Source organism: Cicer arietinum, chromosome 6 (genome assembly GCF_000331145.2).
Source record: "Cicer arietinum cultivar CDC Frontier isolate Library 1 chromosome 6, Cicar.CDCFrontier_v2.0, whole genome shotgun sequence".
In the NCBI taxonomy this organism is placed as follows: Eukaryota; Viridiplantae; Streptophyta; class Magnoliopsida; order Fabales; family Fabaceae; genus Cicer; species Cicer arietinum.
Genome location: NC_021165.2, coordinates 38,208,027 through 38,222,586, shown reverse-complemented (window position 1 = coordinate 38,222,586; position 14,560 = coordinate 38,208,027).

Below are 14,560 nucleotides of genomic sequence, written 5' to 3'. Positions count from 1 at the left end.
CTATGGATAATACTTATATATTGCCTATTTGGTTATTTAAAATTAGATGTAGAAAAAAGAAAAGTTAGTGGTAAATAATACAAATAGAACAAAATTACTTGCCTTAGATAGTAGTCAACTATGATGCAGTTTGTTAAAATGTGTCTATGAGCCTGTAATTTTTCAATTGGTGTAATTGTGTAGTATGAAGATCCACCAACATATTTTCTAACTCTAGGAAATAATTCGGCTACACGTGAGTCAGTTTGTATTTCATTAATAGGCTCATCATCTACATGACCAAGTTGATTCCATCTAGTCTCAATGTTTGGTAGATACCTTGAACGAAATGTAAGAATCTCTTGTACAAGGCATCCTTCTGCAATAGACCCTTCTGGTCGTGCTTTATTACGTATATACGATTTAAGTTGTCCTAAGTACCTATCATTGAACCACAATAATATTAGTTAGAACAAAATTGCCAACTACTAATTATTAAAGGAACAAGATCACACATATTTTACCTTTCAACATGATACATCCATCAATAATGAACATGACCTCCAAGTTTAACTTCTTCAACAAGGTGAACAACCAAGTGAACCAGAAAAGTGAAGAATGAGGGAGGAAATATCATTTCCATGTGGCAAAAAGTGAGGACAATCTGGTTTAGGAATTTTTCCAAATCATCAACATTAAATACTTTACTGCATAATGGTCTAAAGAATGAGCAAAAATCAATCAATATAGCTGAAACATCATCAGGTAATGTTGTTCGAATGGCTAATGATAGAAGTCGTTCCATCAACATGTGACAATCATGAGTCTTCAACATTCCATTCAACTTAAGATTTTCCATGTCAATACATCTAGAAATGTTGCTCGAATAACCATCAGGGACAATGATATTCTTTTAAGTTGTTAAAAATCTCTTCTCACCTTTAGTAATTAGAGTAAAGACGACTGGAGAGATTCTTACATTTTCATTAGGCTAAAGGTCAGGTCTTATGCCCATAACTTTAAGGTCTTGTCTTGTATTAAGATGATCTTTACTTTTTGTCATATCCTTTAGCAAAGTAAATATGATATTATCGCACACATTTATCTCAATATGCATCATGTCAAGATTATGGTGCAGAAGATTCTCCTTCCAATATGGAAGTTCAAAGAATACGCTTTTCTTTTTCCATTGTTGATTGACACCTTGTGTAGGTCGTCCACCATGTGTTCTTTTTCCCGACCATTCTTTCTCTAGCTTTCTACCAAATGTGACATCAATGTTTTGAACCTGTTCAAGAATTTGAATCCCATATAACCTATTCCATTTGGCACCATATCTTCATTATGATCAATCTCTGCATTTGATTCAATGGGTACTTCGTTTGCATGATCTTCGACTCCAGAAGCATCATTGTTCATGTTCTGCATATGATTATCAACGACAATTGTGTCTTGAACTATATTTGAAACACAAAGAACATAATTCAACTTAGAACAAAAAATAGATTAACCTTAAACATAATAGATTCACTATGCATAAAGGAACAAAACATGCAAAAGAGTCATAAAGCAGATTCACAAGACAAATGTCCTTAAAGAAGAACAAGTCTGAATAAACATAAAAAATGCAAAAAAAGGAAGCCATTATTGTTGAGACAAAATCTCAATTTAATGTTTTGATGAAAACAAACAAAAAATTAATTAAGAATTCTAATTATGATTCTAAGTGTTTTGATATTTAACATGTGTTTTTGAGTATGTTAAAACAAGATAGGTATCAAACATCACAAATCAGATCAAAGAAAGCAGTTCTGGAAAACGAAGATTGATTCTGGAAAACGAAGATTGATCTTAAAGCTATTCAAGAAAACGAAGATTGATCTTGACCTTCTGCTGAGAAACGAAGAACGATCTTCGTTTATGGCATAAACAAGGATAATCAGTTTCCTTGTAAAAAGATCAATCCTGGAAACATCATTCATCTTATATTCTCATATAGAATCAGCAAAGGATCAATCTGAGTCACATTTGTTCCAGAATTTGAAGAATCAAAGACATGCTTTAATAAAGGCATAATGCAAGATCATTCTTCAAATGAGGCAAGTGCAAGTACAAAGCTACAAGCTGTAAAGAACACTATTGATTGTACCTTTCTAAACCTGCACACGTGACTGAAAAGCATGCACTCAAATCAGACATATGACACAATCACAAAGTACAAGTTAGTTCATCACAAACAAATTCGAAGATCAATCCTGGTTCTCAAGATCGATCTTGGATGCAGCTGTGATTACTCTTGCTTTATGACAGACTTTATCCAACAACTTTTTCATGACAGTTGGCCCTATTTCAACGGCCATATGAGCTGTCCCAAACCTTCTTGAAGTCTATAAATGCAGCTTCAAGATGAAGAACAAAACACAACTCAAAGTACCAAGCAAAGATCAATCATTTCAATCATACTCAAGCATCTCAATATCATTCTTAAAGCTTGCTGTTTTTAATCTTTGTGTTGTGTTAGAATCAATCACAACTGAGTTCTATTTACATAATCTATTTCTCAAACAAGAGTTGAGTAAATACCCAAATTCTAAACATTCTCAAATCCACCACTTTGTAACTCAAGGTTATTTTGTTAACATAATCTTGAGTGATTTGTAAAAATCCCTTTCATATTTTGAAAGCTTGCTAAATCCTTTCTGAAATTGTAAGGTAAACCTGTGAAAAATCCTTTCTAGGTAGAAAGGTAGAAACCATGTAAAGATCAAGATTGATCCATGAAAACCAAGAACGATCTTGGTTTGAACACTTAGTGAAAAATCTCACGGTTGTGAGGACTGGACGTAACCTGGATTGGGTGAACCAGGATATATCCTTGTGTGATCTCTCTATCCCTATCTCTATTTATCTTATGCTTTACAATTAGATTTCATTCTGATAAAAATTGATTTTACAGTTTTTGTAACAAACCAAGATTGATCTTCAACAGTACCAAGATTGATCTTCAATAGTACCAAGATCGATCTTCGTTACAACCAAGATCAATCTTGAGTTAAACTTTCAATTTTTAAAACAGAAATTCTAAAAAGGGGCAATTATAATTCAAACCCCCTTCCTTATAATTGACATTGCTACTTCAATTATTTCCTAACTACAATGGGAAAAACTCCACCAGAACAAGATCACAACAACCTCCTACTCATGCTTTGAACCATTTTTCTTAATTTCTTTCTTGGTTTCAAATTATCTCAAATACCAATCAAATGAAGAAACTGTTAGAAAATGGTCTCAAAATAGGTTGAGGAACAATATGATGTTAGCAATATTCTTCATGTCCATATAAAAACAATAGGGACTTATGATCACTATCAACTAACAAGTCCACAAAGATTTTGAATACAAGTATGTGTTTATCACGTCAAATATGAAAATAAATGTGACAATATTTGATAAATCATAATAGTAAGCATAAGTGACATATATGGTGGTACCACTATATTATCCACACCCTAGACTTGAAAATCCATTCTTTGTTAATTGGTATTCACTGTTATGCAAGGCAGACACTTCAGGTTCAATGTTAGCTGCCTGTTCATGATCAGTAACAAAAGATTTATTTAGTAAGTCATATACAAAGGAGCAAGAGCTTTCACATCTAGAAAACTAAACACATGGACATGAAGAATATATATAGCAAGAAGAATAAATACTTCAGGTGGTGGTAGCAAGTGATAATTTATAATGAGTATCATGATTTATAATATTTCATTGGGTGGGAGACAGGGTCAGAAAACAAATAATACCATCAAAGGTGCAAATCAATTACATGACTTCTACGAAAAACAATAGATCAGCCAAAAATGCTTGACCAGATGAACCAAACACATCAAAGTGATTTAATTTGATCCAGTCTATGTTCTACCAAACAACAATCTGAATTGCAAAGTGTAGATATTTTTTCTTCTTATCAAGCTAGTAGACCCATATATATCAACAAACAAGTAGATATATTCATGTTGTTTTTTAGGCAGTAGATATATCCATATGTTCTGCAAATACAAAAGTATAAAAATAATGTTCTAACGCACTAATAATGTTCTAGAATCATGTTCACTTGGTTCTACTCTTGATTTCATGAAATTTTATGTTTTAATTTAAAAATAATATAGTCACCGTTTGACTAGAAGTGATAATAAAAGTATCTTTTGTAATATATTAAAAAGTTCATTCCATTAAGTTTTGCATCAAGTTTGCTTTGAAAATATCTGTAAGTAAAAGCATCTAAATGTACATAGTTTAATTTCAAATACAATTATAATAGTTCTCTCTAATAACCTTTGACAACGTTTCAGCCAAACACACACACGACAATAGAGTAAATTGAAAACAATAACCAACAGTCCATAAATAAAAATCACAGTAGTAATGTTAGAGCAAATACATCAATTGAAAAGTTAAAACTTTATCTCCAACAAAATTATAATTTTATACAAATTTTAGCATTTCATAGAACTATGACTAGAAAACTTGAATGCGGAGATTTTCCAAATATACCTCTAATGGGAACCAAAGGATGTATCAATTACAATCTAACGGTAGCTCTAAGGTCGCTTGGCTATCCAGTGTTGGAAAAACCAGATGATAAGTCAATGGAATCTTTTATTTTGCATAACACGGGTATAATAGACCCACCAATGATGCGAAGGATAAGTCGAGTTTGGGAAATGATCATTTGAAAAGGGAGAGTACTCAGATGTAGAAGTTGCAGCATAAAAGAACCTTCTCAACAATGGGTAAAAAAAAGAGTATAAGAAATTAGGTTGCCTTTCCAAATTACACCTTCGAGTGATCAAGAAATACCTGAACCTACCCATATTACAAATGAAGAAATAGAAGAACTCAAGGAATCATTGTTAAAATCTGAAGAGGAGAAAAAAGATCTACAAGCAAAATTAGAAATAGTATCCCAAGAGAACAAGAACTGACAATCAGAAAACACTTTAAAGAATCAATTTATTGAGAGAAGAAACAAGAGGTTGAAAATTGGAGAGGAAAGTAAACTTGACATACAAGATTGTTTGAGAGGTGCAAATGAGGAATTATATGTGCAAAAGCAAGAAAGGAATGAAGTTATTGAAGAGGCCTATATGTGGAAACAATTGTGGACAAAATCAGCAAGCTCTAAGAGGAATGTGAAAAAGGAGTTTGAGGATTTAAAGAAATAACTTAAAGATATGGTAGTTGAGTACGAGAGTGAAGTAAAAAATGAGAGGCAACATAAGGAAAAATGAAGAACTACTCTCAAAATATCAAGATGCACTAAGAATAGAGATGGAGACTTCTAGTGAGTTGAAGAATTACATTGATTATCAACAAAAGATCTATAATGACTTAAAGGATGAAACCATATATAGGGAACATCGTTTTATGATGTTACTTGGTTAGTTGTAGAATCAAGATATCTATAAAGAGCTAGAGGATCAAGGCAAGCATTGGAAAGTTTACTTTTCAAAGTTGACAATTCTAGTTAATCAAACAATCATAAAAATTCCAAAACATCTAAGAGAGGTTGATGCAGTAATGCATCCGCTCAATAATCCGGTCAAAGTCTACAAGTTCATTGAATATTTCAAAAATTTGGTAGAAGAATTGGAAGAGAAGATTGGTTGTCCTATTAAACGAGAAGATTGAAATATCATAGTAGATGTAGTTTTTAATTTAAATATGATGTACTCTTTTTCTCATCAATGAAGGATTTGTTGTTTTATTTATCGATCCCCATATTTTCTTCACTAATAATTCATTTTTGTTAAGAGATGTTCACGTAAGGCTTATGATTCCCCAACATCCAACTATCATGTAAAAAAGAGATAACGAATTAAATGATTTCATCTTCATTCCATTCATGTTCTATACATACTCATAGAAACTTTTTATGTAAAAAGAGAAAATTAATAAAGTTTTTTCCTCAACACCCTTATGGGGATCACGCAAACTCCAAAGTCATGGATGAACTTGAGCAATTGAATTACAAGGTTGGTCGAATCCTAGAGGCCGTACAGGCTCTAACAAGGAAGGAGAATATAAATGGGAACGCTCCAACTGCAAATGACGATCACTGATGACTCTTCATCATATGCATATTTTTCATTGTTTCTAGTCTTAGTTATCTTTTATTATTTAATTAATTTAAGGATTTATTTGATATATTTTCTTGATTTTAGTTCTATTATTTAAGGAAATTTTGATGTTCTTATTTCCTTGATTAAGTAGAGAATTTTCGTAGTTTTGCGTTGTTACTTTATTTTAGCGCAGTGCTGAATTTTGGTGAGAAATCAACATGACTTATATGGAGTATTTCCGTCATACATAAAGTGATAGATGTCTAATCCGAATCAAACAGAGTGCAAATAAAGCTAAGAACCATAGATACAACTTTCATGAAGACACTGGAACCAAATTCAGACTCAAAAGAGGAGAAAATCGCACTTAATGCCAAAAAGAAGATGTTGTACGCTCGAAGGCGCATTTCCACAATATTTTTGCATCTTGATTATGTCCAGATGCGCTTGAGGTGCACCTAAGACGTGCGACACACATCAGAACATATTAAAACACGTTTTTCTCACTTTTTAGGGATCTTTTTTACTATTGGGAAGTTGGGAGACTTGTGCCCTAGCAGAGAAACTCAAAGACGGTCGTTTCTAACATTATTGGAGCAATTTTATCAAGAGTCATTCTTGAATATTTCTTGTAATTCTACTCTAATCTCTATCTTTTCATATTTTGAAACGGAAGTGAACTTTACGAATGCTTGAGATGAGAAATGCATGATATTATAGTCTTAGGGATAGATGCAGGTCATGAAACCAATTAAATTAGTTACATAGACAGTAGTTTAATAAGAGAATTCGTGTACCGTAAGACTTTATTCTATTCTTAAATCTACTAAGGAATTAAGGGTTATTTTGGAATTAAAGTTTCTGTCACTAAGACATTAGGGCAAGAATAATAAAGAGAATTCGTTAATATTTCAATAAAGGAATCCAGTAACTTGGATCAAATTAGACACCAAGGTTCGATTCGAAGTGAAACTTATCCCTGAAATTTTTCTTATAATAAAAGATCAATTTTATTACTGTTGTTATTTCAAATATTATATCGATCAATTCAGAAACTTTTTGTTCAATTTTAGTAATTAAATACAATTCGATAGTAAAGCGCAATCCTTGAGTTTGGCATTCGGTACTACCGTTTTATTATTACTTGTAACGATTCAGTACACTTGCAGAAACACTATCAAGTTTTTGGCGCCGCTGTTGGGGATTGACATATCACTATTGAGTTATAATTTATTTACTTAATTGAATTTTTTTCCTCTGCAATAAAATATTTGCTTTTATTTTATTTTTAATTTTGAAAAAAAAATATGTTTTAAAATTGTTTTATTTTTACTTAATTATTTATTTTTCTTTATTTTAAAATTGTTCATTACTCATGATTTTTCTAACTTTGTATGCGAGGCCAGTCCTCAACTGAACTTTTCTTTGATCCGGAAATCAGAAAAACTGCGAAAGCAAATCGAAAGGCAGTTCAAGAAATGAAACAAAGGGAAAAATACAATTAGCAGTGGAAGAAGAAGATTTGGGGGATTTCTTCATATTTGCATAAACGACCGATCCACCACCACCTGAACGCACGCTCGACAAGTATGGGAATTGAAATAGAAACCGTGCTCAATTGGCCATCCATAACCTATATGTTACAGTCAACAAGTTTGTAGTGAGCCCCGCTCTATACCGAGATTTGAAGGAGATTTATTTTGCTAGTAAACATAACGAAGACGCCAATAAACACCTCACAAACTTATTTGAATTATGTGAAACAGTGAATGCTGATGGTTGTTCTAAAGAAGGCAAGAGGTTGAGATTATTTCCATTGTCATTTAAAGACGATGTTAAGGAGTGGCTTAATTCCTTTCCTGCCAGTAGCATCACCATATGCGATGACCTTGAAGATAAGTTCTTCGAACAATAATTTCCCCTAACTGTGTTCATTTGAAAAAGGCAAGAGATTTCCTATTACAAACAAAAAGAAGGAGAATCTCTTCGTGACACTCAGAGGAGGTTCAAGAGGTTACTAGTCGAATGCCCCAATCATGCTTATGACTACACTGCTCAAATGCAAATATTTTGTAATGGTTTGAGGCCTAACACTAGAATTATGTTGGATGCTACAACATGTAGTTCTTAGAATTACAAAACCGCATCAGAAGCACGAGAAATTATTGAGATCATGGCATCAAATAAACAAATGATGTTTGTATGATAGCGGTGGTGGGTCAAATAGTGGTATGTTGGAATTAAATGATATGGATGTCGGGTTGGCTCAAGGAAAGCTACTCTTAAAACAAATAGAAGATGTTATCGCCGCTAAGATAAAGAAAGGTATGACAACTTTAAATATACAACCCCAAGTGTTCCTGGTAAAATTAATGAAACACATTGGTTGTGACTTTTGTGGGGGGAGTACATAAAAAAGGAGCTTGTGAAGTATCGGATGAAGATGATACATAAGCATTAGAAAAGATGAATTTTGTGGGTAACAACAGGAAGCAGAATAATCCCTACTCTAGTCCATACAATCCGAGTTGGAGAAATTAACCAAATTTTTCATGCAAAGGTCAACAGGGTGGATCTCAAGGTCAACAAGGAGCTCAAGCAAATCAAGCTCCACCTCAAAAAGCTGCTTGGGGGAGTGCTATTGAGAGGTTAGTAACAAGCACAAGTTCTTTCATTGAAGAGTCAAGAGCCATCCAGAAAATTAGTCAGCCTCAATTAAGAATCTAGAGACCCGACTGGGTTAACTTGCTCAAAAAATAGCACAAAGAGCGCCTAGAAATTTGCCTAGTGACACAGTTCTGAATCCGCGAAATAATGTCAATGTCGTTACAATAAGGAGTGGCAAGGTAAGTGAACCAGTACCACCTAAAGGCAAAAAGAGTGGGAGTACTTCAACTTCAACCCACTCGGAAGAAATGGTCACCCTGACATCAGTTGAGGAGCACGTCGCTCCTGAAAAGGAGGAAGAACCTGTGGTGCAGAAAAAGGAGGCTCTGCCAAAGCCTGAAATTCGACTTCCATTCCCTCAAATATTAAGAAAGGAAGAAATTGAAAACCAATTTGGTAAGTTTCTTGATGTTTTTAAAAAATTGCAAATAAACATTCTTTTTGCAGAAGCACTAGAGCAGATGTCGGCTTACGCCAAGTTCATGAAGGAGATTCTATTAAAGAGAAAAAAAATTGGAGGTGAAACAGTGATGCTTACCGAAGATTGCAGTGCTATTCTACAGAGGAAGCTACCACCTAAGCTCAAGGATCCTAGAAGCTTTTATGTTCCTTTCGTCATTGGGGATATAACTTTTGGGAAATCCCTATGTGATCTTGGGGCTAGTGTGAGTCTTATGCCCCTTTCCATATACAAAAGGTTATACATTGGAATAGTCAAAGACACACAGCTAATCTTACAGTTTGCATATCGCTCAATGAAACACCGATATGGGGTGGTGGAAGATGTGTTGATCAAAGTAGATAAGTTCATTTTTTTCAGTGGATTTTGTGGTACTAGACATGGAGGAAGACAATGATATCCCCTTGATCTTGGGGAGACCATTCTTAGCAACAGAGAGAGTTATGATTGATGTGGCGGATGACACCTTAACCTTTAAGGTAAATAAGGAACAGTTACATTTAATATTCTAAAAGCCATAGAGCATTCAAACGAAAGAGAAGGCTGCAACTGAATTGAAAATTTGAATTCGATATTCGATGAAGAAGTTGAACATCAAGGACCCATTCTACCGTTAGAAAAAATGTTATGCCTACCCCAAGATGTTGTTAAAGATAGTGAAGATCCAAGAGTAAAAGATGTTTTATTCATGTTAAAAGCATCACCATCTCACTTCCCCCGCTTCCATACTATATGGGAGGAGTTGAAAGGGACTGAAGACGAGTATGTAGAGAAAAAGAAATAGATGCCACTGGTTGAGCTCAAGCAATTGCCACCTCACTTGAATTATGTATTCCTTGGTGAGAAGGATGATGTGTTCTTTCTATCATATATGCAATCTTGACAATGGTTGAGACATCAAGCTAATGACCATAAAGAAACGCTTCGTGGGAGGCAACTCATAGGTAGATATAACTTTTATTTTTGCAATCTTATTATTCTTCTTTTTGTTTTTTAATTTGTTTCTTTTTAATTATATGTAAACGTGCACTATGATGAAAAACTTTTAACAACTTGAAGTAGTACATTTAAGATAAAAAGTAAAATAAAAATGGTGATCATATAAAAACCAATGCTTACAAGTGTATATATAAAATGAGTGTTTACAAACACACATATTCTATTTTTTATAGAAAGAAAATATTTTATAATAGTTGAATGTTTAAAATAAAACAAAATGTAAATAAAAAATCGGTCATCTTTTTTTAACCTTACTTTTTAGAGTGAAATTCACTCGTATTTTATCACAAACTTTTCTACTATTTTCATTCTAAGTATTCCTATTTTTATAATGCCAACTTACAAATATTAAATAAAAAAATTCCAGGCAGATTATTACATTTATACACCTACCATAAATATCAGCTTTAATATTTAAAAAATATTTACATTAATAAAAAAATTTACAAATTAAATTCACGCAACCATGAATTATATTTTAGATTGGTGATTTTATCTAAACTATAATGTTGGCAATTATAAATATTGGTTTAGAATCAAAGTCCGAATAAGGAATGCTTTGGTTAATTGCTAGCTAGCAACCTTTTTGTATAATGGGTCACGGTTGATTACTAAAATGTGATTGTACACTGAATTTCAAGTTTTCATGCTTTATCGTTTCTCGAATTTCATAGCTATTTTCTTTCCAAACCGTTAATTAAAATTTCAATTTTAAAGTGAAATATGTTTAAAATAAAAAAAATTGCATATCTATCCTTCGTATTAAATTAGTTAAAAGACATCTCATATATTAATTATAACTTACAGTACAAATATTTAATATTTGATCAATTCGTTATAAGGTAATTCCTCTTAAAAGGTAATTTAAAATATATAGTGCAAATATATATATATATATATATATATATATATATATATATATATATATATATTAAGTAATTAATTTGTGAAATATAATCTTTAAATTTAAATATAAGTAAAAAATATTTGTTCAGTATATAATTTATATAGTAAATTATAATTAATGTATGATCTTTTTTTAAAAAAATTCATTTAAAAGATATTTAAGAAACACAATACTAATAAAAATACATTCTACTTTAACTAATTGATTAGCAAAAAATTCATTTTTTTTAGGACTAAAGATAAATTTTTGCCCTGTTTATGGTTTATACAATAATTATAATTTTCTTTTAGTTTTATCTAGAAACATTCAAAAGAAACACTACTAATGAAATATTGTTGAATTTCAAACTGTGGCTGAGGATAAGCCATTTATTACTGATTATTCTGTAATTAATTTATTATATTATATAGGACAACTGTAGTGAATATCAAGGGATCTTGTACAGTTAATCCCTTCTATTTAATTATGATCTATTTATTTGACTAGATAGTGTTGTATTTAAACCAGAATTTGTAACCATTTTGATTCAAGAAATAGAAAGATCATTTCCTCAATAATTCACATGGTGTCAGAGCAAATCTGGTCCAAGTAAAAAAAAAAAAAAAACCATTATTCCATGGCTAAAGAAAGCAGTTCAGTCATAAACTCAAACCCTAAAATGGCAGCTGGAACTTCCACAGTTACCAGTCTGACCGAAAACACCACTATACCCATCACTGGTTACAAACTAAATGGCCAAAACTACACCCAATGGGCAAGATCTATTCGGATCTTCCTTCAGGAAAAAGGGAAGGAAGATTACATCTCTGGTGATGCTAAAGAGCTAGAGAAAAGGACTCCGATTACCCAAAGTGGAAGCTAGAGAACAACTTAGTCATGACATGGCTACTGAACTCAATGACCACTGAAGCAGGCAAAAATTTCATGTATTACAGCACTGCAGCTGAGATCTGGAGTGCTGCCAAGGAGACATACTCAAATACTGATAATACTTCCGCCAGATTTGAGATCAAGAGTCTCCTCCATGAACTGCGACAAGGAGACACAACAGTCACTGATTACTACCATACCCTCACCTGTTACTGGCAACAACTAGATATCTATGAGGATATAGTATGGACATGCCCTGAAGACAGCAAACAGTACAAAAAACTGGTGGAGAAAAACCGAATATACCAGTTCCTCCTTGGTCTAACCAAGCATCTAGATGATGTAAGAGGAAGAATCCTTGGAACCAAACTTCTGCCCAACATCAGAGAAGTATTTTCAGAAGTGAGAAGAGAAGAGAGTCGAAGGAAATTCATGCTTGGAAGCACTTATCAAAGCTTCATTAATGAAGGTTCAGCCTTGGCTGTGAAAGGAAGTTAGAAAAAATCTAGGAACATGGTGGGTCATTCATGGAAAACCAGCATATTGGAAACCATCTAGGAACAGGGACATTCGCGTCCATGCTGTCACATCAGAAGGGGGAAAAGTGTTGGCAGCCCCAGCACTTGAACCAAGTCCATTCAACAAGGAACAAATGGAGATGTTGCAAAAATTGCTACAACAATCCCTTCAAAACACTAGCACACACTCAGATGCTGCCTTGGCCCAAAAAGGTAATCCTTCATGTGTGTGTTTTGTTGACAAGGGAACATCTAACTCATGGATTGTAGACTCTGGAGCCTCAGACCATATGACTGGGGATATCACTTTATTTGATGAATATTCCCCATGTAATGTCAATTCTATAGTACGAATAGCAGATGGCACAAAAACAAAAGTGATTGGTAAAGACTTAGTAATCATCTCCAAGGACATTACTCTTAACTCAGTTCTTTATGTTCCAAAGTGGAATTGCAACCTTTTGTCCATAAGTAAATTGACTCACGATCTAAATTGTTTCACTAAATTCTTGCCTCACCTATGCGAATTTCAGGATCTGAAGTGGGAGAAATCTTTGAGAACTTCAACAATATGATACAAACCCAATTTCAAACAAAAATCCAAGTCCTACGAACTGACAATGGTCGTGAATACTATCACCATTCCCTCAAATCTCACCTTCTCAAGCATGGAATAATTCACCAAACCAATTGTGTGAACACACCACAACAAAATGGTATTGTCGAGAGGAAAAATAGGCACCTCATGGAGGTTACTAGGTCCCTTATGTTATCAACTAATGTACCAAATCATTTTTGGGGTGAAGCTGTCCTTTCAGCATCATATTTAATTAACAGAATGCCTTCTAAATCCCTCAAGTTCAAAACCCCTTGCCAAACCCTTATATCCATTTACCCACACATTAAAATCATTTCATCCATTCCTCCCAAAGTCTTTGGCTGCACTGCATTTGTTCACGACAACCATCCTAACAAAGGTAAATTAGAGCCCAAATCCCTTAAATGCATATTCTTAGGATACCCACCAAATAAGAAGGGATACAGGTGTTACTACCCCATAAGCAAAAAATTCTACCATTCCATGGATGTAACCTTCTTTAAAAATCAACCTTACTACCCCAAAGTTGGCCTTCAGGGGGAGATAGAACAAAACATAGCAGAATTCTAACCTTGGGAAATGGAACAACATTTGCAACATGAAATGGAACAAAATTTGCAACATTTGCAACATGAAATGGAACAAAATTTGCAGCATTTGCAACATGAAATGGAACAAAATTTGCAGCAGTAGCAAAATTTGCAGCATCTTTTAGAAACATAATAGACCTTCATGCAGCAGCAAGTTGTAGAACCAGAAATTGACCTTGTGACTGGAGAAACAGTAAAATCTGCAACCAAATCTGAGATCGAACCAGAAAAGGAATTACTGGTGTACACAAGGAAGAAGAAAACTCAAAGGGAGGAAGAAATCTGCACATCTCCAAGGCCAATCCAAAATTCTGAACCTAATACATATTTAGAATTTCTATCAGGTAATATAATTTTTGAGCCTAATGATATTTGCAGTCCAAAAGAGAATAATCTTAACTTACCAATTGTTGTGAGGAAATCAGTGAGGTCATGCACTCAACATCCAATTGGCAATTATGTATCTCATAGAAATCTGTCACAAGAATACAAGGCCTTCATCACCATATTGGATAACATAAAACTTCCAAAAAATGTTCAAGAAGTTGCCCAACATGCTGAATGGAAGATTGCAGTGGAAGATTAAATTAAAGCACTGGACAAGAATGAAACATGGAAATTTGTGGAGCTAACAGAAGAAAAAAAAAAATCAGTTGGGTGTAAATGGATCTTCTCTATAAAGCACAATGCTGATGGGAGTGTGAATAAGTACAAAGTTCGCTTGGTGGCAAAGGGGTTCACCCAATCATATGGGGTAGACTATGAAGAAACATTTGCTCTAGTGGCAAAACTAAATTTTGTTCGTGTCATTATCTCCTTAGTTGTAAATCTAGATTGGCCTTTACACCAA